Genomic DNA, 27,491 nt, shown 5'->3' with positions numbered 1-27,491 from the left:
GTTAGGCTTCCGAAAAATAAAAACAGGCTGTGGATATGTCAGTAAAAACACCAGTCAAGATATGTCAGCAAAAAAATATTATTTGGTTTAAGAGTGGAAATGAGGACCTCTGTTGGAAAATGGGCGACTGCTTGGTGCTCGGAAGAGTGGTGGAGGGAGGGAATAGCTATACCTGGCCAGGGGAATGTAGATTTGGGCCAGCGACTATCACGAGTGCAGGACCACGCTCAGGCGCCTCAGGCGACTGTCAGATATTTGTTTTATATATCCACCACAAACTGACTATTTGAAAAAGTACTTATCAACTCTGATTATGAAGTGATTTGATAATCAGCCTCTAAAACCAAAGCACTACCTGTTTGAGGACAAAAAATAATAATTAGTTGAAATGGAAGCATAATACAAGACAGTTCAGGAATGGAAATTACATGTTATTCCTCCTGAGGGCCGTGGTGCTGACATGGAGCTTCTTCATTGGCCCCGCCTCTGCTGTGTCGCTCAGGTTCCTGCGCAGCTGGAAGATTAGAGGGTCCTCTCCCTGCTCTGCCAAAGTGTACCCCTGAGATAAACACGGTTACCATGATGATGCGCACACACACACTCAGTGAGCCCAGGGCTTCTAAACATCTGTTCTGCCCACAAGTTTCATTTCCTTCCTGCAGAGAAACACACTAAGCAAGATGCCTCAATTATTTCTGTTCTATTACACTGTCTGATTGGAATTATAATTGTTCACACTTGCCTCGTGCGTTTCTCACAGATTGCCTCCTCGCTAATCTCAACACATTTCACAACACGTGCTGTCCAAAAACGTGAGACCAAAAACTGACCTTGACAATCCGACAGATGAGCACATCATAGCGCTGGTGTTTGATCCTTCACCATGGGGATAAAGATCTGGTACTAAAGCAGGGAAGGAGAGGAAAAGAGGAGCGATAAGAGAAACCCATGACAGACTGGCGAATCTTTTGATGGTTTGATCAAAAGCTGCTGCGGGCCCAGACTTCCCTGCATGTGGTGGGGTTGGATTTCTAAGGGGGGGGTGTGACATCATCGACTCTTAAAGAGTAACCCTCCCTACTGCCGCTGTGGCACTTTGTGATGGCACAGGAGTCGATTAAAGGGGTGTGCGTGAATGACTATGGGTGAATGATGTGCAAGCCGAGGATCCCAATAACTCTGAAACATGGATAAACAACACCCCAAACACAGCTCAGCTACCAAAGTGCACTGGGAGAGTGTTGAAAAGCTGAGAGGAACATTGAAATGGGAGCACTTCTGCCCTAAGCCCACCCATCAGGAGGTTCCTGTGCTTGGCCCTAATATGTTGAACATAATAAATGGCTCCCTATCCACCGATGTGTACCAAACTCATTCAAATTGGCAGCAATAAAGCCTCTCATGAAAAAGCCAAACCTTGAACCAGAAAATATTAAACACTACTGGCCTATATCGAATCTCCCATTCCTCACAACATGTTTAGAAACAGCTGTAACTCACTGCCTTCCTGAAGATTAACAATGTATACGAAACGTTTCAGTCTGGTTTTAGACCCCATCATAGCACTGAGACTGCACTCGTGAAGGTGGTAAATGACCTTTTAATGGCATCAGACCGAGACTCTGCATCTGTTCTCATGCTCCTAGACCTTAGTGCTGCTTTTGACACCATCAATCATGACATTCTTTTGGAGAGGACAAGTTTTGGCCTGGTTTAGATCTTATCTGTCGGAAAGATATCAGTTTGTCTCTGTGGATGATTACAAATCAACTGAAAATGTTGATGTTCCTCAAGGTTACATTTTAGGACCATTGTTGTTTTCACAATATATTTTAGCTCTTGGTGATGTTTTTCGCGAAACAAATATTTTAACTTTCACTGCTATGCAGACAATACAAAGCTGTACATTTCGGTGAAACATGGTGAAGCCCCAAAATTGCCCTCCCTGGATGCCTATGTTTCAGACATAAGGAAGTGGAAGGCGGCAAATGTTTTCATTTTAAACTCGGACAAAACCTGAGTCACTGGCTTACTGGTGCTCTTCCATGCCGTCCCTAGGAGGGGTGCGTCATTTGAGTTGGTTGAGTCACTGACGGGATCATCCTGTCCAGGTTTGGCGCCCCCCTCAGGTTCGTGCCGTGGGGGGTGATCTTCGTGGGCTATACTCAGCCTTGTCTCCGGGTAGAAAGTTGGTGGTTTGAAGATATCTGGTGGTGTGGGGGCTGTGCTTTGGCAAAGTGAGTGGGGTCATATCCTGCCTGGTTGGCCCTCTCCAGGGGTATCATCGGATGGGGCCACAGTGTCTCCTGACCCCTCGTCTCAGCCTCCAGTATTTATGCTGCAGTCGTTTATGTGTCGGGGGGCTAGGGTCAGTCTGTTATGTCTGGAGTATTTATCCTGTCTTATCCGGTGTCCTGTATGAATTTGAGTATGCTCCCTCTAATTCTCTCTCTCCCTCGTCCTCCCCTCGCGGACCTGAGCCCTAGGACCATGCCTCAGGACTACCTGGCCTGATGACTCCTTGCTGTCCACAGTCCACCTGGCTGTGCTGCTGCTCTAGTTTCAACTGTTCTGCCTGCGACTATGGAACCCTGACCTGTTCACCGGACGTGCTCCTGTCCCAGACCTACTGTTTTCAACTCTCTCTATCGCACCTGCTGTCTCTAAAACTGAATGCTCGGCTATGAAAAGCCAACTGACATTTACTCCTGAGGTGCTGACCTGTTACACCCTCTACAACCACTATGATTTTTATTTGACCCTCCTGATCATCTATGAACGTTTGAACATTTTGGCCATGTACTGTTATATTCTCAACCCGGTACAGCCAGAAGAGGACTAGCAACCCCTCAGATCCTGGTTCCTCGCTAGGTTTCTTCCTAGGTTCCTGTCTTTCTAGGGAGTTTTTCCTAGCCACCGTGCTTCTACACCTGCATTGCTTGCTGTTTGGGGTTTTAGGCTGGTTTTCTGTATTGCACTTTGACATCGGCTGATGTAAAAAGGGTTTTATAAATACATTTGATTGATTGATTGATTATGAACACATTTCCTCCATCCAGCCCAGATGGTTAATGAACAGAGTGTGACAACAAAACCTAAGAGCCTGGCACTTTGTATCTACGAAAGTAGGCCCCATTTCTTCGGTACAGTAAATTCTATAGTACAAATTGGTAAGAGGGTGGGAAAGAAAATTTAACATGGAATGAAAATACTCATGTGAATCAGAGCTGTACTAAAAATGTACTTTTCGGGAGGCAGCAACATGTGGAGCTCGTCGTCCAGGTTGGCACCTAACAGAGGAGCTGAAGACACAATAGAGCCAGTAGAGTTACAAAGGGCAATCTTAGTACCAGATACAGAGCTCATGGTACACCTAGCGGGAGCGACTGGTATAGGTAGCACACTATGCATCCTTATACTGGTATGATGGTCAAAAAATATAACAGGGCATGTGGTACGAAATAACTTGTTTTGCATCAGCAATGTCAATTGGACGTTTGTATTTATAAAGCATACGGATGCAACCTGTACAGTATTGTTTGTGAGAAGTGATTGCCAATGCCAACATTTTCATCTTCCAAAAGGGATTCTTCTTCTTCGTGGGTAGACCTTTTCTGTGGAACTAACTGATTTTCCTGTACACGATTTCTCAATGGGATGGGGCGGACAGCTCCCATGAATGATGGAGTTCTGTTTCCCTTTCTCTACTTGGACTAGGAAAGTAACCCGATTCTTTCTGGCTCTGCCATGACCCTCTAGTGATAAGTATTGAGGTTAGACTTGCATCCCAAATGGCACCAAATTCCCTATATAGTGTACTACTTTTGACCAGAGCCCCATTATTGGCTCTGGGGAAAAGTATGGCACTGTGTGGGAAATCGGGTGCCATTTGGGACTTAACCCAGAATTCAGGTTCGAAAGACCATACCCAGACATAGTGTAGGGGGTTGAAACTAGCATGCTTCTGGTTAGCTGATATTCAACGCTTCCTTAGAGAAACAAGACAAGCGCTACAAAGGAGAGTTGAATAACTGTGATTGGTTAGAGTGCGATGTGGTCTATTTTCACCGCCGAGATTTGCTGTTTGAGGAAAACCTGTATTGTTGTCATTACTAAAAATCGGTGAAATAGGAGAGTGCCAGCTATGCTTCATTGGCTGGGTTGTTGTAACGATGGTGCTTTGGCTAGAGTCAAAGAGTCATGGGGTGAGTTTTGATGGCAACCACAAACAAATGGTAACTGGAAGAACAGGAAGTAAACTGGTCTGTGATGGGGAGCTGTTGTTGCAGTAGATAAATCATTTATCAGTTTTGTAAAATCATTACATTTTATGTAATGTTTCCTCAAATCCTCAGACTGTATATTTCACTAACCATGACTAGCGCTGTACAATTACAATGCGTGTTGATGTAGTCATCATTGGTTACAAGGAAACAGAAGTTTTCAGAATAAATATTAACGAGCGCACCGACACATTACCTCTGTGGCGCTGGGAAAATAAAGCACACGACATAGTTCAAAGTTATGAGACTCCCACACTCACATTACCTCTGTGGTGCTGGGAAAATAAAGCAATAAAGCACACGACATAGTTCAAAGTGATGAGACTCCCACACTCACATTACCTCTATGTGGTGCTGTGAGAATAAAGCACACGACATAGTTCAAAGTGATGAGACTCCCACACTCACATTACCTCTGTGGTGCTGGGAAAATAAAGCACACGACATAGTTCAAAGTGATGAGACTCCCACACTCACATTACCTCTGTGGTGGTGGGAAAATAAAGCAATAAAGCACACGACATAGTTCAAAGTGATGAGACTCCCACACTCACATTACCTCTATGTGGTGCTGTGAGAATAAAGCACACGACATAGTTCAACGTGATGAGACTCCCAAACTCACATTACCTCTGTGGTGCTGGGAAAATAAAGCACACGACATAGTTCAAAGTGATGAGACTCCCAAACTCACATTACCTCTGTGGTGCTGGGAAAATAAAGCACACGACATAGTTCAAAGTGATGAGACTCCCAAACTCACATTACCTCTGTGGTGCTGGGAAAATAAAGCACACGACATAGTTCGAAGTGATGAGACTCCCACACTCACATTACCTCTATGTGGTGCTGTGAGAATAAAGAGACTAGTTCAAAGTGATGAGACCCCACACTCACATTACCTCTATGTGGTGCTGTGAGAATAAAGCACACGACATAGTTCAAAGTGATGAGACTCCCACACTCACATTACCTCTGTGGTGGTGGGAAAATAAAGCAATAAAGCACACGACATAGTTCAAAGTGATGAGACTCCCACACTCACATTACCTCTGTGGTGCTGGGAAAATAAAGCACACGACATAGTTCAAAGTGATGAGACTCCCACACTCACATTACCTCTATGTGGTGCTGGGAAAATAAAGCACACGACATAGTTCAAAGTGATGAGACTCCCACACTCACATTACCTCTATGTGGTGCTGTGAGAATAAAGCACACGACATAGTTCAAAGTGATGAGACTCCCACACTCACATAGCACACGACATAGTTCAAAGTGATGAGACTCCCACACTCACATTACCTCTGTGGTGGTGGGAAAATAAAGCACACGACATAGTTCAAAGTGATGAGACTCCCACACTCACATTACCTCTATGTGGTGCTGGGAAAATAAAGCACACGACATAGTTCAAAGTGATGAGACTCCCACACTCACATTACCTCTATGTGGTGCTGTGAGAATAAAGCACACGACATAGTTCAAAGTGATGAGACTCCCACACTCACATTACCTCTGTGGTGCTGGGAAAATAAAGCACACGACATAGTTCAAAGTGATGAGACTCCCAAACTCACATTACCTCTGTGGTGCTGGGAAAATAAAGCACACGACATAGTTCGAAGTGATGAGACTCCCACACTCACATTACCTCTATGTGGTGCTGGGAAAATAAAGCACACAACATAGTTCAAAGTGATGAGACTCCCACACTCACATTACCTCTATGTGGTGCTGTGAGAATAAAGCACACGACATAGTTCAAAGTGATGAGACTCCCACACTCACATTACCTCTATGTGGTGCTGTGAGAATAAAGCACACGACATAGTTCAAAGTGATGAGACTCCCACACTCACATTACCTCTATGTGGTGCTGTGAGAATAAAGCACACGACATAGTTCAAAGTGATGAGACTCCCACACTCACATTACCTCTGTGGTGGTGGGAAAATAAAGCAATAAAGCACACGACATAGTTCAAAGTGATGAGACTCCCACACTCACATTACCTCTGTGGTGGTGGGAAAATAAAGCACACGACATAGTTCAAAGTGATGAGACTCCCACACTCACATTACCTCTATGTGGTGCTGGGAAAATAAAGCACACGACATAGTTCAAAGTGATGAGACTCCCACACTCACATTACCTCTATGTGGTGCTGTGAGAATAAAGCACACGACATAGTTCAAAGTGATGAGACTTCCACACTCACATTACCTCTGTGGTGGTGGGAAAATAAAGCACACGACATAGTTCAAAGTGATGAGACTCCCACACTCACATTACCTCTGTGGTGCTGGGAAAATAAAGCACACGACATAGTTCAAAGTGATGAGACTCCCACACTCACATTACCTCTATGTGGTGCTGAGAGAATAAAGCACACAACATAGTCCAAAGTGATGAGACTCCCAACAATGGCTGCCACGTTGCCATAAAATTATGCAGCACCCCGCAAGCTGTGCTGCAGTGTACCACAACTTTTAAAGGAAGAACCACTGTACGTTTGTTTTCAGGACAAGACGTCAATTGCTTTGCCAAAATGATTGCAGTACATTGCCTTGTTGCAAACAGGATGTATGTTTTGGAATTATTTTTATTCTGTACAATCTTCCTTCTTTTCACTTGTCAGTTAGGTTAGTTAGTAGTGGAGTAACTACAATGTTGTTGTCTCCCATCACAGCCTTTAACCTGTCACTGTTTTAAAGTCACCATTGGCCTCATGGTGAAATCGCTCAACTGTTCCCTTCCTCTCCGGCAACTGAATTAGGAAGGATGCCTGTATCTTTGTAGTGACTGGATGTATTGATTCACCATCCAAAGAAATTAATAACTTCACCATGTTCAAAGGAATATCTGCTTTATTTGTACCCATTGACCAATAGGTGCCCTTCTTTGCGGGGAATTGGAAAACCTCCCTGGTCTTTGTGGTTGAATATGTGTTTGAAATTCACTGCTCCACTGAGGGAGCTTACAGATAAGTGTATGTGTGCGTTACAGAGATGAGGTAGTTATTCAAAACTCATGTTTAACACTATTATTGCACACAGAGTGAGTCCATGCAACTTATGTGACTTGTTAAGCAAATGTTTACTCCAGAACTTATTTAGGCTTGTCATGACAAAGGGGTTGAATACTTGACTTAAAACATTCAGATTATCTTTTCAATTTGTAACAATTTCGAAAAACATTCCACTTTGACATTATGGGGTATGTGTAGGCCAGTGACGAAATTATTATTTTTTAAATAAAAAAACAAGTTTTCAATTCAGTCTGTAGCAATATAGTATAGAAAAAGTCAAGTGGTGTGAATACTTTCTGAAGGCACTGTATGTGAAAGTACAGAACCTGTATTTGTTTGTAGCAAGTTAAATAAATATGTAATTTGTTGCAATATTGAAGTTCCACAGGGAATGGACATATTGGGATTTGACAGCGAACAGTAAAGTTAACCCGAACTATACATTTTGGCATGTCTTTCATGCCAACAAGACAAAGCATATTGACACCACAACTTATATATCCTTTAGAGTAGTCTTTATTTCAGCCATTCATATTCACAAAATTGTAATAGTCTCTTTCAATTTGAAAACAGGGAAATACGATAAGTATGTATTCGGAATTTATAGTTTAAAGAAATGCAAATCATAGTGCTGTGATGTTGATTATAGTATAAGAATCAGTATTAACTAAATGTATCTTTACATCTTGCCATCTGAAGGCATTGATAATCAATAGAATGGATTTTAATTGTCAATAGGAAGTCATAATCATCAGGCGGTGAAATGCAAAACCGACCTTGGATCATTTACGCTGGGACTACAACATCTATCTGAATTTCAATGTAAAGCATCTCTTTAATAATACTTCCTGTTGACCCGACCAAGTGACCTCCCCATGATCATGTTGTGCCCTGTCAGCCAGTTCAGATGAGGGAGGGGTTCACCAAAACAGCTGATATAACCTAGAGGATTAGGGAGAAGGATGAAGTGAAGAGATTGTGCGTGTGTGTGTGTGTGTGTGCGGTCTCACCTGGTGTCCACACTAAGTGGCAAGAGTACTTTATGCTTGAAAAACAGACACGAGGACAAACAATAGAAGCTAATGTCAATAGACGATACTGTATGTGACGCAGACACCTATCGGAATGTACCTGAAACATTTAAATAGAGGGCTATGAGTCTCACCACTTGGTTATTGCTAGGCTAACCCCGCAGGGAAATCATGACTTGGCAGCAACAGATAAACACAGCTATTTTCACTGGACTTTGTGGTGTAAAATCTGAAAATTGGCAGCTGACATTTTATTTATTTAATACAAGCGAGACAGGTTCCATGTACAACAAGACCAGGACGAGATGGAGAGAAAAAGAACATTGAACAGTTTATTACCTCTGGTCGTGGACAATTGCCAGCAATAACGCTTCACGGCCTGGTCCCCAGACAGTGAACATCTGGCAAAATCTACATTTTCGACCCCTTGATCAGCTCGCTCTCTGAAAGTAAAGAAAATAGCTTATTTTTTGTAGATATGAAAACAATAACTGAGATACGACCGTTCCATCTAAAGCAGATGTCATTTTCAGGAAACGTCAATACAGCACAGAAAGATTAACACCAGACTGGTACTGTGGTTGTTCATCAGGTGATGGGAAATATGCAATGACACCGGCACCATCTACATGCTGCAAAGACTCCCTAACTCTTCCTGACAGACATTGTCTTCTTTCATCCTTCTGTAAACAAAGCTAACCATTACACTGTCATGAAATATGATTATATATCGACTATGAAACAAATGACATGGCCTGCTTAGGAGTTGCCATGAAAGAAAGTTAGATGAATTGAACTGAAGATGGTGAGAACAGGCGTTTACAGCTAAATGCTTTTGATTATCTTGAGAATAATAATTGCATGATGTCATGTTTGTCATTTATTATCATGTCTTGTCCCTGTGCTCCCCATTCTGTTCGTTTCCCTCTACTGGTCTTGTTAGGTTCTTTCCCTCTTTCTATCCCTCTCTCTCCCCCTCCCTCTCTCACTCTCTCGCTCTCTCTTCTCTCTGTCGTTCCGTTCCTGCTCCCAGCTGTTCCTATTCCCCTAATCATCATTTAGTCTTCCCACACCTGTTCCCGATCCCTTCCCCTGATTAGAGTCCCTATTTATTCCTTTGTGTTCCGTTCCTGTCCCGTCGGTTCCTTGTTTAGTATTCACCGTGCTGTGATTGTGTTTCGCCCTGTCCTGTCGTGTTTTTTGCCTTCATCAGATGCTGCGTGTGAGCAGGTGTCTCTGTCAACTACGGCCTGCGCCTACCCGAAGCGACCTGCAGTCTGTGGCCGCTTCTCTTGTTATTCCCCTCTACAGACTAGAGGATTTCTGTTATTCCCTGTTTGGACTTGAATAAACTCTGTTTCTGTTAAGTCGCTTTTGGGTCCTCTATCACCTGCATGACAGAAGGAACCGACCAAGGAATGGACCCAGCGACTTCAGACGCTCGTTACACTGCCGTCAAGATCCAAGGAGCCATGCTCGGCAGACACGAGCAGGAATTGTCTGCTGCTCGCCATGCCGTGGAGAACCTGGCCGCTCAGGTTTCCGACCTCTCTGGACAGTTCCAGAGTCTACGTCTCGTGCCACCTGTTACTTCCTGGCCTGCCGAGCCTCCAGAACCTAGGGTTAATAACCCACCTTGCTACTCCGGGCAGCCCACTGAGTGCCGCTCCTTTCTCACGCAGTGTGAGATTGTGTTCTCTCTCCAACCCAACACATACTCTAGAGAGAGAGCTCGGGTTGCTTACGTCATTTCACTCCTTACTGGCCGGGCTCGAGAATGGGGCACAGCTATCTGGGAGGCAAGGGCTGATTGCTCTAACAAGTTCCAGAACTTTAAAGAGGAGATGATTCGGGTTTTTGACCGTTCAGTTTTTGGTAGGGAGGCTTCTAGGGCCCTGGCTTCCTTATGCCAAGGTGAACGGTCCATAACGGATTATTCTATTGAGTTTCGCACTCTTGCTGCCTCTAGTGAGTGGAACGAGCCGGCGCTGCTCGCTCGTTTTCTGGAGGGACTCCACGCAGTGGTTAAGGATGAGATTCTCTCCCGGGAGGTTCCTTCAGATGTGGACTCTTTGATTGCTCTCGCCATCCGCATAGAACGACGGGTAGATCTTCGTCACCGGGCTCGTGGAAGAGAGCTCGCATCAACGGTGTTTCCCTGCTCCGCATCGCAACCATCTCCCTCCTCTGGCTTTGAGACTGAGCCCATGCAGCTGGGAGGGATTCGCATCTCGACTAAGGAGAGGGAACGGAGGATCACCAACCGCCTGTGCCTCTATTGCGGAGTTGCTGGACATTTTGTTAATTCATGTCCAGTAAGAGGCCAGAGCCCATCAGTAAGCGGAGGGCTACTGGTGAGCGCTACTACTCAGGTCTCTTCATCTAGATCTTGTACTACTATGTCGGTCCATCTACGCTGGACCGGTTCGGGTGCTACATGCAGTGCCTTGATTGACTCTGGGGCTGAGGGTTGTTTCATGGACGAAGCATGGGTTCGGAAACATAACATTCCTTTCAGACCGTTAGACAAGCCTACGCCCATGTTTGCCTTAGATGGTAGTCATCTTCCCAGTATCAAATTTGAGACACTACCTTTAACTCTCACAGTATCTGGTAACCACAGTGAGACTATTTCTTTTTTGATTTTCCGTTCACCGTTTACACCTGTTGTTTTGGGTCATCCCTGGCTAGTATGTCATAATCCTTCTATTAATTGGTCTAGTAATTCTATCCTATCCTGGAACGTTTCTTGTCATGTGAAGTGTTTAATGTCTGCCATCCCTCCCGTTTCTTCTGTCCCTACTTCTCAGGAGGAACCTGGCGATTTGACAGGAGTGCCGGAGGAATATCATGATCTGCGCACGGTCTTCAGTCGGTCCCGAGCCAACTCCCTTCCTCCTCACCGGTCGTATGATTGTAGTATTGATCTCCTTCCGGGGACCACTCCTCCTCGAGGTAGACTATACTCTCTGTCGGCTCCCGAACGTAAGGCTCTTGAGGATTATTTGTCTGTGTCTCTTGACGCCGGTACCATAGTGCCTTCTTCTTCTCCGGCCGGGGCGGGGTTCTTTTTGTTAAGAAGAAGGACGGTACTCTGCGCCCCTGCGTGGATTATCGAGGGCTGAATGACATAACGGTTAAGAATCGTTATCCGCTTCCCCTTATGTCATCAGCCTTCGAGATTCTGCAGGGAGCCAGGTGCTTTACTAAGTTGGACCTTCGTAACGCTTACCATCTCGTGCGCATCAGAGAGGGGGACGAGTGGAAAACGGCGTTTAACACTCCGTTAGGGCATTTTGAGTACCGGGTTCTGCCGTTCGGTCTCGCCAATGCGCCAGCTGTTTTTCAGGCATTAGTTAATGATGTTCTGAGAGACATGCTGAACATCTTTGTTTTTGTCTATCTTGACGATATCCTGATTTTTTCTCCGTCACTCGAGATTCATGTTCAGCACGTTCGACGTGTTCTACAGCGCCTTTTAGAGAATTGTCTCTACGTAAAGGCTGAGAAGTGCTCTTTTCATGTCTCCTCCGTTACTTTTCTCGGTTCCGTTATTTCCGCTGAAGGCATTCAGATGGATTCCGCTAAGGTCCAAGCTGTCAGTGATTGGCCCGTTCCAAGGTCACGTGTCGAGTTGCAGCGCTTTTTAGGTTTCGCTAATTTCTATCGGCGTTTCATTCGTAATTTCGGTCAAGTTGCTGCCCCTCTCACAGCTCTTACTTCTGTCAAGACGTGTTTTAAGTGGTCCGGTTCCGCCCAGGGAGCTTTTGATCTTCTAAAAGAACGTTTTACGTCCGCTCCTATCCTCGTTACTCCTGACGTCACTAGACAATTCATTGTCGAGGTTGACGCTTCAGAGGTAGGCGTGGGAGCCATTCTATCCCAGCGCTTCCAGTCTGACGATAAGGTTCATCCTTGCGCTTATTTTTCTCATCGCCTGTCGCCATCTGAGCGCAACTATGATGTGGGTAACCGTGAACTGCTCGCCATCCGCTTAGCCCTAGGCGAATGGCGACAGTGGTTGGAGGGGGCGACCGTTCCTTTTGTCGTTTGGACAGACCATAAGAACCTTGAGTACATCCGTTCTGCCAAACGACTTAATGCCCGTCAAGCTCGTTGGGCGTTGTTTTTCGCTCGTTTCGAGTTTGTGATTTCTTACCGTCCGGGTAGCAAGAACACCAAGCCTGATGCCTTATCCCGTCTGTTTAGTTCTTCTGTGGCTTCTACTGATCCCGAGGGGATTCTTCCTTATGGGCGTGTTGTCGGGTTAACAGTCTGGGGAATTGAAAGACAGGTTAAGCAAGCACTCACGCACACTGCGTCGCCGCGCGCTTGTCCTAGTAACCTCCTTTTCGTTCCTGTTTCCACTCGTCTGGCTGTTCTTCAGTGGGCTCACTCTGCCAAGTTAGCTGGTCATCCCGGTGTTCGAGGCACTCTTGCGTCTATTCGCCAGCGCTTTTGGTGGCCGACTCAGGAGCGTGACACGCGCCGTTTCGTGGCTGCTTGTTCGGACTGCGCGCAGACTAAGTCGGGTAACTCTCCTCCTGCCGGTCGTCTCAGACCGCTCCCCATTCCTTCTCGACCATGGTCTCACATCGCCTTAGACTTCATTACCGGTCTGCCTTTGTCTGCGGGGAAGACTGTGAGAGCCGCCAATAAACGCAGGATTAAGAGTCCAAGGTATTGTTGCGGCCAGAGAGTGTGGCTTTCCACTCGCAACCTTCCTCTTACGACAGCTTCTCGTAAGTTGACTCCGCGGTTCATTGGTCCGTTCCGTGTCTCCCAGGTCGTCAATCCTGTCGCTGTGCGACTGCTTCTTCCGCGACATCTTCGTCGCGTCCATCCTGTCTTCCATGTCTCCTGTGTTAAGCCCTTTCTTCGCACCCCGTTCGTCTTCCCTCCCCCCTCCCGTCCTTGTCGAGAGCGCACCTATTTACAAGGTACATAAGATCATGGACATGCGTTCTCGGGGACGGGGTCACCAATACTTAGTGGATTGGGAGGGTTACGGTCCTGAGGAGAGGAGTTGGGTTCCGTCTCGGGACGTGCTGGACCGTTCACTCATCGATGATTTCCTCCGTTGCCGCCAGGATTCCTCCTCGAGTGCGCCAGGAGGCGCTCGGTGAGTGGGGGGGTACTGTCATGTTTGTCATTTATTATCATGTCTTGTCCCTGTGCTCCCCATTCTGTTCGTTTCCCTCTACTGGTCTTGTTAGGTTCTTTCCCTCTTTCTATCCCTCTCTCTCCCCCTCCCTCTCTCACTCTCTCGCTCTCTCTTCTCTCTGTCGTTCCGTTCCTGCTCCCAGCTGTTCCTATTCCCCTAATCATCATTTAGTCTTCCCACACCTGTTCCCGATCCCTTCCCCTGATTAGAGTCCCTATTTATTCCTTTGTGTTCCGTTCCTGTCCCGTCGGTTCCTTGTTTAGTATTCACCGTGCTGTGATTGTGTTTCGCCCTGTCCTGTCGTGTTTTTTGCCTTCATCAGATGCTGCGTGTGAGCAGGTGTCTCTGTCAACTACGGCCTGCGCCTACCCGAAGCGACCTGCAGTCTGTGGCCGCTTCTCTTGTTATTCCCCTCTACAGACTAGAGGATTTCTGTTATTCCCTGTTTGGACTTGAATAAACTCTGTTTCTGTTAAGTCGCTTTTGGGTCCTCTATCACCTGCATGACAATGATTTATCATTCTGCGGTATGCATGTACTGTATGTAATAGAATGATATGAACTGACACTGAATCGTAGGAGCTAACTAGGAGGAGCTAAATCCAACCAGGCTGTGGGAAATCTGAGGCTTGTAGTTTTCGTAGATAGGAAGTGCAACATAACCAATATCCCACTAAGGCTTCCACTAGATGTCAACAGTCTTCTTTAGAAACTTGTTTGAGGATTCTACTATAAAGGAGGGGCTCATGAGAGCTATTTGAGTCAGTGGTCTGGCAGAGTGCCTTGGGCTCATGACTCACGGTTAGCTCTCGTTCCATTACTTTTCTACAGACAATGGAATTCTCCGGTTGGAACATTATTGAAGATTTGTTAAAAACATCCTAAAGATTGATTCTATACTTAGTTTGGCATGTTTCTACGACCTGTAATAACTTTTTGAACTTTGTCCGACTGGACCTGAACGCGTGTTTGGATATGTTACCAAACACGCTAACAAAAGAGGCTATTTGGTCATAAATGATGGACATTATCGAACATTTATGGTGGACCTGGGATTCCTGGGAGTGCATTCTGATGAAGATCAAAAGGTAAGTTAGTATTTATAATGCCATTTCTGACAAATGTTGACTACCCAATATGGCAGATATTTTTTTGGCTGCTTTGTTGTCTGAACGCTGTACTTTATTATTACATGGTTTGCTTTTTCCGTAAAGTAAAGAAAATCTGACACAGCGGTTACATTAAGGAGAAGTATCTCTAATTCCATGTGTAACACTTGAATTTCCATCAACATTTATGATGAGTATTTTTGTAATTTGATGTGGCTCTCTACAAAATCAATGCATGTTTTAGAACTACTGAACGTATCGCACCAATCTAAACAGATTTTTTAGATAAATATGAACTTTATCAAACAAAACATACATGTATTGTGCAACATGAAGTCCTATGAGTGTTATCTGATGAAGATCATTTACATTACATTTAAGTCATTTAGCAGACGCTCTTATCCAGAGCGACTTACAAATTGGTGCATTCACCTTATGACATCCAGTGGAACAGTCACTTTACAATAGTGCATCTAAATCTTAAAGGGGGGGGGGTGAGAGGGATTACTTATCCTATCCTAGGTATTCCTTAAAGAGGTGGGGTTTCAGGTGTCTCCGGAAGGTGGTGATTGACTCCGCTGTCCTGGCGTCGTGAGGGAGTTTGTTCCACCATTGGGGGGGCCAGAGCAGCGAACAGTTTTGACTGGGCTGAGCGGGAGCTGTACTTCCTCAGTGGTAGGGAGGCGAGCAGGCCAGAGGTGGATGAACGCAGTGCCCTTGTTTGGGTGTAGGGCCTGATCAGAGCCTGGAGGTACTGAGGTGCCGTTCCCCTCACAGCTCCGTAGGCAAGCACCATGGTCTTGTAGCGGATGCGAGCTTCAACTGGAAGCCAGTGGAGAGAACGGAGGAGCGGGGTGACGTGAGAGAACTTGGGAAGGTTGAACACCAGACGGGCTGCGGCGTTCTGGATGAGTTGTAGGGGTTTAATGGCACAGGCAGGGAGCCCAGCCAACAGCGAGTTGCAGTAATCCAGACAGGAGATGACAAGTGCCTGGATTAGGACCTGCGCCGCTTCCTGTGTGAGGCAGGGTCGTAGTCTGCGGATGTTGTAGAGCATGAACCTACAGGAACGGGCCACCGCCTTGATGTTAGTTGAGAACGACAGGGTGTTGTCCAGGATCACGCCAAGGTTCTTAGCGCTCTGGGAGGAGGACACAATGGAGTTGTCAACCGTGATGGCGAGATCATGGAACGGGCAGTCCTTCCCCGGGAGGAAGAGCAGCTCCGTCTTGCCAAGGTTCAGCTTGAGGTGGTGATCCGTCATCCACACTGATATGTCTGCCAGACATGCAGAGATGCGATTCGCCACCTGGTCATCAGAAGGGGGAAAGGAGAAGATTAATTTTGTGTCGTCTGCATAGCAATGATAGGAGAGACCATGTGAGGTTATGACAGAGCCAAGTGACTTGGTGTATAGCGAGAATAGGAGAGGGCCTAGAACAGAGCCCTGGGGGACACCAGTGGTGAGAGCGCGTGGTGAGGAGACAGATTCTTGCCACGCCACCTGGTAGGAGCGACCTGTCAGGTAGGACGCAATCCAAGCGTGGGCCGCGCCGGAGATGCCCAACTCGGAGAGGGTGGAGAGGAGGATCTGATGGTTCACAGTATCGAAGGCAGCCGATAGATCTAGAAGGATGAGAGCAGAGGAGAGAGAGTTAGCTTTAGCAGTGCGGAGCGCCTCCGTGATACAGAGGAGAGCAGTCTCAGTTGAATGACTAGTCTTGAAACCTGACTGATTTGGATCAAGAAGGTCATTCAGAGAGAGATAGCGGGAGAGCTGGCCAAGGACGGCACGTTCAAGAGTTGGAGAGAAAAGAAAGAAGGGATACTGGTCTGTAATTGTTGACATCGGAGGGATCGAGTGTAGGTTTTTTCAGAAGGGGTGCAACTCTCGCTCTCTTGAAGATGGAAGGGACGTAGCCAGCGGTCAGGGATGAGTTGATGAGCGAGGTGAGGTAAGGGAGAAGGTCTCCGGAAATGGTCTGGAGAAGACAGGAGGGGATAGGGTCAAGCGGGCAGGTTGTTGGGCGGCCGGCCGTCACAAGACGCGAGATTTCATCTGGAGAGAGAGGGGAGAAAGAGGTCAGAGCACAGGGTAGGGCAGTGTGAGCAGAACCAGCGGTGTCGTTTGACTTAGCAAACAAGGATCGGATGTCGTCGACCTTCTTTTCAAAATGGTTGACGAAGTCATCTGCAGAGAGGGAGGAGGGGGGGGGGATTCAGGAGGGAGGAGAAGGTGGCAAAGAGCTTCCTAGGGTTAGAGGCAGATGCTTGGAATTTAGAGTGGTAGAAAGTGGCTTTAGCAGCAGAGACAGAGGAGGAAAATGTAGAGAGGAGGGAGTGAAAGGATGCCAGGTCCGCAGGGAGGCGAGTTTTCCTCCATTTCCACTCGGCTGCCCGGAGCCCTGTTCTGTGAGCTCGCAGTGAGTCATCGAGCCACGGAGCGGGAGGGGAGGACCGAGCCGGCCTGGAGGATAGGGGACATATAGAGTCAAAGGATGCAGAGAGGGAGGAGAGGAGGGTTGAGGAGGCAGAATCAGGAGATAGGTTGGAGAAGGTTTGAGCAGAGGGAAGAGATGATAGGATGGAAGAGGAGAGAGTAGCGGGGGAGAGAGAGCGAAGGTTGGGACGGCGCGATACCATCCGAGTAGGGGCAGTGTGGGAGGTGTTGGATGAGAGCGAGAGGGAAAGGGATACAAGGTAGTGGTCGGAGACTTGGAGGGGAGTTGCAATGAGGTTAGTGGAAGAACAGCATCTAGTAAAGATGAGGTCGAGCGTATTGCATGCCTTGTGAGTAGGGGGGGAAGGTGAGAGGGTGAGGTCAAAAGAGGAGAGGAGTGGAAAGAAGGAGGCAGAGAGGAATGAGTCAAAGGTAGACGTGGGGAGGATCAAAGATCAAAGGATAGTGATTCATTTTCTCTATTTGTGCTGGTTGAGAAAATGCCAAGAGCGTGTAAAGTTGGCCTCTCGAGTGGAGCAGCGGTCTAAGGCACTGCATTGCAGTGGTTAAGGCATCATTACAGACCCGTCATTCGAACCCAGGTTGCGTTACAGCCGGCCCGATAGACCCCTGAGGTAAGCGCACAATTGGCCCAGGTCGCTCAGGTTAGGGGAGGGTTTGACCGACAGGGATTTCCTTGTCCCATCAGGCTCTAGCAACTAATTGTGGCGGGCCGGGCGCCTGCAAGCTAATCCCGGTCGCCAGCAAGCTAATCCCGGTCGCCAGCTAGTCAGTGTTTCCGCCGACACATTGGTGTGGCTGGCTTCTGCGTTAAGCGAGCAGTGTGTCAAGAAGCAGTGCAGTTTGGAAGGGTCGTGTTTCGGTTGCGCATGGCTCTCGACCGTCGCCTCTCGAGTCCGTAGGTGAGTTGTAGTGAGGGGACAAGACTAACCACCAAATGAGGAGAAAAAGCAGTAAAATGTACAAAGAAAAGGGTAATAAAAAATGTAATAAGTGTGCAAAGCTGTCAAAGCAAAGGGTGGCTACTTTGAAGAATCTAAAATATATTTTGATTTGTTTAACACGTTTTTGTTTACTACATGATTCCATATGTGTTTCATAGTTGATGTCTTTACTATTATTCTACAATGTAGAATAGTAAAAATAAAGAAACTGAAAATGAGTAGGTGTCAAACTTTTGACTGGTACTGTATAGCATGTTCTTGTACTGCATTCCAATGTAGGCCATTTTCAATCCATATACGGGAACAAGTGTAAAAGGTTAGGAAAGTTAATGTTTCAACACGGGTCATCTACAAACGTGAAATAAACCGTGAAACCTTATTTTATTATATTTTGCCTAATCATACAGGTAACTTACTCCATGCCTTGAGCGACTAAAGTGAAATCATTTTATAATACCTTTGGAAAGCCTATTTCTTTCAGCATTGAAACTGAGAACTTTCTTATTTTTAGCTTATCATTCATATAGGGCCCATCTGCTGGGCTACTTAGATACCTTTTCAAATTCTACAAGTATGACGAATTGCTCATGTAGAACCAACATTTAATACTTCTTGATTTGATGAGCTAATATAAGGGGCATGATAGAATGCATTCTGAAAACATTCCAACCCCTTGACTTTTTCCACATTGTTACGATACATCTTTATTCTAATAATGCTTAAATAAAAACAAATTCTCAAAAGCGAAAACCGGTTTAGAAACGTTTGTAAGAATTCAGACCGTTCGCTGAGACTCAAATTGAGCTCAGGTGCATCATCTTTCCATTGATCATCCTTGAGATGTTTCTTCAAGTTAGAGTCCACCTGTGGTAAATTCAATTGATTGGACATGATTTGGAAATGCAGAAACCTATCTATATAAAAGGTCCCACACTTGACAGTATATGTCAGAGCAAAAACCAAGCCGTGAGGTCGAAGGAATCGTCCGCAAAGCTCCAAGACAGGCTTGTGTCGAGGCACCAGGGTACCAAAACTTTTCTGCAGCATTGAAGGTTGCCAACGCAGTCACCTACATTGTTAAATGGAATAAGTTTGGAACCATCAAGCCTCTTCCTAGAGCTGGCTGCCTGTCCAAAGTGAGCAATCAGGGGAGAAAGGCCTTGGTCTGGGAGGTGATTAAGACCTCTGTGGCACTGATGGAGCTCCAGAGTTGCTCTGTGGAGATGGGAGAAACATCCAGAAGGACAACCATCTCTGCAGTACTCCACCAATCACGCCTTTATGCTAGAGTGGCCAGACGGAAGCCAATCCTCAGTAAAAGGCACATGACAGCCCGCTTGGACCAAAAGTCACCAAAAGACTCAGACCATGAGAAACAATATTCTCTGGTCTGATGAAACCAAGATTGAGCTCTTTGGCCTGAATGCCAAGTGTCACATCTGGAGGAAACCTGGCACGGTGAAGCATGGTGGCGGCAGCATCCTGCTGTGGGGATGTTTTTCAGTGTCAGGGACTGGGAGACTAGTCAGGAGGGGGAAAGCTGAACACAGCAAAGTACAGAGACGTCCTTGATGAAGACTTGCTCCAAAGCACTCATAACCTCAGACTGGGGCGCAGGTTCACCTTCCAACAGGACAACAACCCTAAGCACACAGACAAGACAACACAGGAGTGGCTTCGGGCAAATCTCTGAATATCTTTGAGTGGCCAAGCCAGAGCCCGGACTTGATCATCTCTGGCAAGACCTAAAAATAGCATTGCTCCCCATACAACCTGACGGAGCTTGAGGATTTGCAGTGAATAATGGAAGAAACTCCCCAAATACAAGTGTGCCAAGCTTGTAGCATCATACCCAAGAATAGTAGAGGCTGTAGTTGCTGCCAAAGGTGCAACGACAAAGTACTGAGTAAAGGGTCTGAAAACGTATGTAAATTCTGTTTTTATAGATTTGCAAAGAGGTCTAAACCGGCTATTGTTTGTCGATTGTCGACATTTTAGTGCAGTGCTAGAGGCCTCACTATAGATCCAGGTTTGTTCCCGGGCTGTGTCGCAGCCAGCCACACCGGGTGACCCATGAGGCGGCGCACAATTGGCCCAGCGTCACCCGGTTCAGGGGAGGGTTTGGCCGGCTGGGATGTCCTTGTCCCATCAGGCTCTAGCGACTCCTTGTGACGGTCCAGGCACATGAACACTGACTTTGGTCGCCAGGTGCACAGTGTTTCCTCTGAGAAATTGGTGTGGCTGGCTTCCGGGTTAAGCAAGCAGTGTTTCAAGAAGCAGTGCGGCTTGGCGGGGTCGTGTTTCGTGACGCATGGCTCAACTGTCACCTCTCCCGATTCCGTACAGGAGTTGCAGCGATGGGACAAGACTAACTGCCAATTGGATATCATAAATTGGGACAAAAAGGGCTAAAAATAACATGGATGTAACCAAATGTGTTTGTAACCAAATGTGGAAAAAGTCAAGGGGTTTGAATACTTTCCGAAAGCATTGCATCTCTTTAATTCGACTAATAAGTAGACAAAAAGGTGGAAATATTTGTTTGATCATGATTTTTTTTTAAAGAGCACTTCCCAAGCAAAAACTCTTTACTTCACAGTCACAATACCCTAGGTGATCAAGAACAGCCCTGTCTGCTGCAGTGAGCAGGGTTTGGTTTTACAGGCGAGTCGAAGAAACAGATGTCTGATATTAAACGTTTAATTGTCCAGTGAAGGAGTTTAGTTTCAACCCCTAACGCAAGTCCCAGTCTTTATAAATTGCTCCTCCCTTTACGCTCTAGTTTGAAGCCAAACGCAATAAGATGGGCACTTGGGCAGAGCGCCCGTGTTCCTTTGGACAGGCGAGTTTCAAGTTTTTCTATCGCCTTGTTTTACTTTAGCTAAGCAAAATCAGTTAAGAACAAATTCTTATTTTACAATGACAGCCTACCCTGGCCTAACCCAGACAATGGGTCAATTGTGCACCGCCCTATGGGACTCCCGATCAAGGCTGGTTGTGATACAGGCCAGGATCGAACCAGGGTCTGTAGTGACACCTCTAGTACTGAGATGCAGTGCTTTAGACCGCTGCACCAGTCGGGAGCAGTATATGGGGCCTTTACTAGGCCCTACACAATGTGGAGATTAATGGAGACGCAAACAACATTAGGATCTAGGCCATGGTGGAGAAGACGGCCAAAGACCACTTTTACTGCTGCCCTATGTACCAGCCAGAGCAATGTGGATGAGTGAGTGTTGCTAGGTGACAAAATTACATAGTGGTGTCTTGTCTGTAAATTCTCTCAGATTACCGCTGCGCTGCACAGTACAACTGTGGATAGCAGCTGGTCAAAGTCATGATGTCTCCTTCATGCAGTGGTATAAAGTACTTACAGTACAATTATTTTATTTTTTTGGGGGGGGGGATCTGTACTTTATTTTTTACATTTACTTCACTACATTTGTAAAGAAAATAATGTGCTTATCTCCATGCATTTTCCTTGGTATCCAAAAGCAGGACAGGAAAATTGTGAAATTCACACTAAAAGAAAACATCCTGGTCATCCCTATTTCCTTTGATCTGCCGGACTCACTAAACAAATGGTTTGGTTGTAAATTGTGGCAGTGTTCACCTGGCTATAAGTGTATATATTTTTTTTTATACTAAGTTTTGAAACTTAAGTTTATTTTCCGCAATTTAAAAGGTGTTTAAAACCAAACACCTTTACTCAAGTAATATTTTACAGAGTGACTTAATTTTACTTGAGTCATTTTCTATTAAGGCATCTTTACTTTGACAATTAGGTATGACCATTTCTTCACTAATGTCTTCATGGGACCTGAAGTGTTGTCACCCCCCCGAACACATATCTAGGTTGGTGTGAGGTACATGGCGTCAGAGCATGCAGAGTACTGTTGGAACTGGGGCATTTTATCAGATCTCTGAGCTGTAACATCATACCATATTCATTCTTGAGGCCTTGGTGTACAACTCTTGGCCTGGATATTGTATTCACTGGGGTGGTGATTCAGGTTAAGTGCTGCACCTAGCCCAGGACTTCCTAACACAAGGGAGCAGCTATGGAGCCACATACAGATCTGCAGCCACAAGTTGAAGACCCCTAACATAGCCAATTGCTTTCCAGCACTGTAGCAGGACCTGCAGTATCCCCAGTGCACAGCAGCAGCCAACTTCCATAGACTATAGCTGCTCCAGACACTGACCTTGATGTAACCATATCCTCCATTGGAGAGCCTCAATTCCAAACTAAGCCCTTTTAGCAGGCCTGCTAAAACTATTACTGTCCACAGAGCCCAAAGTCACAGCGCATCTGTGTGTTAGTGACGAACACATTAGTTCAAAAGTTTGGGGTCACTTAATTTGCTTTCCTTTCAAAAACAAGGACATGTTTCTCCATTAAAATAACATAAAATTGATTAGAAATACAGTGTAGACATTGTTAATGTTGTAACTGACTATTATAGCTGGAAACTGCAGATTTTTGTGGAATATCTACATAGGCATGCAAAGGCCCATTATCAGCAACCACCACTCCTGTGTTCCAATGGCATGTTGTGTTAGATAATCCAAGCATATCATTTTCAAAGGCTAATTGATCATTAGAAAAGCCTTTTGCAATTATGTTAGCACAGCTGAAAACTGTTGTCCTGATTAAAGCAGCAATACAACGGACCATCTTTAAACTATTTAATGAAGCTACCAGTTGAGGACTTGTGAGGTATCCGTTTCTCAAACTAGACACTCAAATGTACTTGTCCTCTTGCTCAGTTGTGCACCGGGGCCACCCACTCACTCTATTCTGGTTAAAGCCAGTTTGCGCTGTTCTGTGAAGGGAGAAGTACACAGCATTGTAAGAGATAGTTTCTCGCATTAAATAGCGTTAATTTCTCAGAACAAGAATAGACAGTTTCAGACGAAAGGTATTTTGTTTCTGGCCATTTTGAGCCTGTAATCAAACCAACAAATGCTGATGCTCCAGATATTCAACTAGTCTAAAAGCCAGTTTTATTCCTTTTGTAGTTAGCACAACAGTTTTCAGCTGTGCTAAAATAATTGCAAAAAGGTTTTCTAATAATCAGTTAGCCTTTTAAAGTGAAACAAACAAACAAAGTGCCATTAGAACACAGGAGTGATTTTTGCTGATAAATGGGCCTCTGTACGCCTATGTAGATATTCCTTTAAAAATATCAGCTGTTTCCAGCTACAAAAGTAATTTAAATAATGTCTACACTGGATTTCTGATCAATTTGATATTTTAAAATTGACAAAAAAAGTGCAAAAAAAACAAGGACATTTCTAAGTCACCCCAAACGTTTGAACGGTAGTGTAGGTCCCGATTGACATTTTCCAAGCAATGCTCCCGGCATTGACAAAACATTTGTCACATATGACAAAACATAAGTTGCAGATTGAAAAAAAAACTTGTCATTTTTGCAAGCCGTTTCATCTCTGGACTGAGTAAAAAGATGGCGCCACAGAAGGCTGCATATGTTATTATCTTGGGAGGACTGAATTCACCTCGGGGGATCAGTCCAACACACAGTAATAGAGTACTACCTCCATGAGAAAGATGAGTGATTTACGGTGTGGGTATAATGCATTAATGTAATATATACATGAGTATGAGTAAAACATTCACTTTCAATCTACAATGGACAGTGTAGCCTAATCCTGTGACCCAAATGATGTCAAGGTGTTGGTCTCACCAGTGCATGGGCCATTAGGAATTTTATATGACCTATAAAATCATTACAAAGCCATATACATCAGGATTTAATGGTAAAAACTCCAAGCCTTGGGACCAAATATGTGGGACACTTCACTTTGTCTGAACGGAGGTCAGCCTCCCCGTGTTGAATCTTTTGGTTCGCAATCAGACAAAGTGTGCAGACGTACAAAGACACTTGGGCTCCGACAGGTTGTGAAGCCAAGCCATAAATTCTGTTGACATTGCTAGGCCTCAGCGGTGCCCTACATGCAGCAGATTCCAGTGATAATAAAGTCAATCAGTGCATCTGGCCATTTGTTAGCCCAGCTCATAGCTGCAATTGGGTACTCGTGGCAGCTAGAACCGGGACCTTTGGTAACGCAAATAGCTTTTCTCTAGTGTTAAGTTAATACCACAGAGATATATATATATATATATATATATATATAAAAAAGAAGAAAAAAAGAGGTGATCTCTACCTACCAACAAAGCTAATGTGCATATATGTGTGTATGCGTGCGTGTGAGAAAGAGAAGAGGTGTTAAAGACAGCAGCCGGAGCTCACCGGTGTCCTGGCTGGACTTGGAATCCGGGAGGCTGACGGCCGAGGCGTCTTGTGACTGGTCGATGTTCACCTTCTGCTTGTAGTGGTCCCGGGCTCCAGCAAGCCCAGCAGACGAAAAGCCTGATGGACAGAGACACAATATTAGACCATATGACATCTCTATCGACAGAACATTAGATCAGTGGTGTAGTGGCATGTGAAATGGTAAAACAGAGCACTTTCCACCTCATTCTTAACTAGGAGTGTAATTCAAAGGTGTTACCACACCTAGGGCTATATTAGTGTTGTGAATCTTGACAGCTGCATCTGGCGTCATACAAGACATTTTGTGCTTTCGCTTTGAGTTTAACCATTGCTTCTATGAAACTGTGGGTGAAGCCCAAATGGAGCCACAATGGAGAATGAAGAGTACCCCTCTCCTTATCCCCTGCTTTTGCTCCATCTTGAGAAAGTTGAGCAGCAACTCCAGAAGAGAGGGGTATTTGTTTTAGGGCTCCACCACGTATCCCCTGCTGGCAACCTGTTTGACTGAAGTCCACAGTGCCACCTGGTGGAAAGGAGAAAGTGTTACCACACTGACAATGTCATCAAATCACAAATACATCTGAAGCCATAATAGTACCATAAAATGCCTGCTAACAGTACTGTGTGGAATAGACAATACAATAGCATCCTTTTGAAAGCAGGTAAATATAATAACAGCAGATATTACAAGAGATGGTTGGGGGAAAGGCTTGCAATTGAAGATAACGTGAGATAGAAATATTAACTTATGCCTATACAATTGCACATACGTACACTTCTCTTGGCTAGGGAAGAGGATTCCCAGAGCATGTTCATGATGATGGGGAACAGCTCATCCATCCACTTCCTCATCTCCAACCCGTTCACCTGGAGGGCCTTGTGTCAACAACCAAATCAGAGCTTGCTTCTGGTGCAAAGAGGCCATTATCCTTGCATAGCTAATTTACAGTAAGCCTACATTGCACCTCACCTATCAGATATACAACTTACTGTATTCAGTCTGTCATTTCGCTTCACTCGGCCTGTGTGGTTCACAATTCACAAATCCGTGATTGCCAATGCCTTACATAATACAGTGCATAAACAGTACTCTGTGTTTATAATTGTCGTAGCCTAGGATGTGTCGAGTAGGGAGAAAACATCTTGGAGAGTGACAATCAAAATAAATCAATTGTGAAAATACAAGGTTGATTCCTACAGGGGATCCCAAAGTTGGCCACCATTGGCAGACAGTTAAATAATATAGAACACACTATACACAATTTTTTTTTTTTTACTGAATGTCACTATTGTTTGCTGGTAGGGCCAGAGGTTGGCAACATTTCATACCTGAGCCAGCTCTCCAATGGTAGCCAGGACACTGATGACAACCCCAGGATTGGGGTATGGATGTGTCAGCTTTAGAATAAGAGCCTGAAATGAAGAGTAAATGACCTTAGAGCCAACGTCACTTGTATAAGTTGAATGATTTAAACATGTCCAACTTAAAAAGTAACAACAGCAGTAACTTATATGTTATGGTGGACTAACAATCTTTCAGTGAGTAAAACATTCAGAGGATTTTATAGGGTAGTTAACATATGGGCCAGCACTGATGGCGGTACCTTTAAGATGAAATTTGTCCTATATATAGTATGTTACTTTCATTGAGTAAAACATAGGGGACAGTGCTGATGACGGTACAGTATGTACCTTTTAGAATGGGCTCCATGTAGGGGCGTTGGAGACCAGGTGACGGAGAATGGGAGCGCTCTGCTCCTTGTTCCTGTCCACGCCACTGTGCTCCAGCTCAGTCGGGATCTGGAACAGGCAGAAGCACACACCATCGTTTAGCAGCCATTCTGATCAACGCTTTTATTTTTAATTTAGCTAATATATCAAGGTTTTTGTGAGCGAAGAGTCACTCCTATTCCTGTCAAAACGTAGAATCCCAAAGCATAGTTTAGAATAGTTCAACAGTCTGATATTTGTAATTCAAGCCACATTGTGAAACATTAACTTGGCCATCTGCTGGTGTGTTATTGAAGTGGCTGGTCCAGCACTGACACTCAGGAAGCAAAAGCATCTTGGGTACTACACACAGAACTACACCTAAAATAGATCAAAACCTGTTGGTTTCTTCTGAAGAATCTTTTTGATACATCTTGCACAGAAATACACAAAATACCTACAGATAAAAGTTGTTTTTTGTCAATTAAAATGAGTTCTCAGTCAACTAACCTGGTGAATGGGATCAATTACTCAAATAAAACAAGACAAGTTTACATTACCTGGATAAGCATCTTGCGCAGGAAGGGTATGACAAAGGTGGCGTCCGATGGTGCAGATGGCCAGCTCAAGGATCTCAAAAGACCTCATCATTCAGCATCAAGAACAGCGCCTGCAGGTGGACATCGAAGTGCTCATCCAGAGGCCAGTAGTGGATGTCTGGGTCTGAGACAGAAGGAGAGTTAGAAAAGGTTGACATTGTCTACACGGTGGTTGATATCATCAGTAATCGCTAGTGGGATTCTGCCATACAATAAAATGTCATAATGTTCGGTAACAAAGACACTTCCAAAACAGAAGCTAACCCAGGAGTGCCTACTCATGTTGGATATTTGACCCTAACATGATCATCATTATTCTCATAATTAACACAGCCTCCCTTACTAACTGGGTTGGTTTGACTGGACAATTAAGTTGTTGTACTGTAGAATAGCCAATGTTAATATTTTAATACATGTGTGAGTATATACAGTAGGCCTACTTGAATACTGAAAATGTTTTATTCATTGTTACATACAAGGATATACCATGACATTTCAAATGACTTATTTAATAAAACTAACTTCTGCAGTGCACCCCATAGAAAGACCGGCAGCCTGCAGCCTTCATGTGTGTAGCTTGTTGTTTATGTAGGCCAATCAAAGCAACAAATAGGCTAAATGTGTAGCAAGTGCAGTGAGAGTTTACTAATGCAATGCAAGATGGAATAAAATTACAGAATTTAAAAAAGTTAACAAAATGAGAAGGAGTAGGCTAAAACAGACAACTAACAGTTAGGCTGTTCTATCTGAATGGGGTTGGGGAGAAAGTGTAGCATGTAGTCTCAATTACCCTAGCTAGCTATAACTGGCTAGCTTATCTATGTTACTCCAGTCAAGACAGGCAGTCATATGGGATGACA

At 45.0% G+C, this 27,491-nt stretch overlaps 1 pseudogene; it reads right to left on the bottom strand.

Moving 5' to 3' along the window:
• Positions 1-424: 424 nt before the first annotated feature.
• LOC124046901 overlaps positions 425-27,491 on the bottom strand; it is a 40,673-nt pseudogene continuing 13,606 nt past the window's right edge.

Source organism: Oncorhynchus gorbuscha, linkage group LG10 (assembly GCF_021184085.1).
Source record: "Oncorhynchus gorbuscha isolate QuinsamMale2020 ecotype Even-year linkage group LG10, OgorEven_v1.0, whole genome shotgun sequence".
Classification (NCBI taxonomy): Eukaryota; Metazoa; Chordata; class Actinopteri; order Salmoniformes; family Salmonidae; genus Oncorhynchus; species Oncorhynchus gorbuscha.
This window is presented reverse-complemented; position numbering and strand designations above follow the sequence as displayed.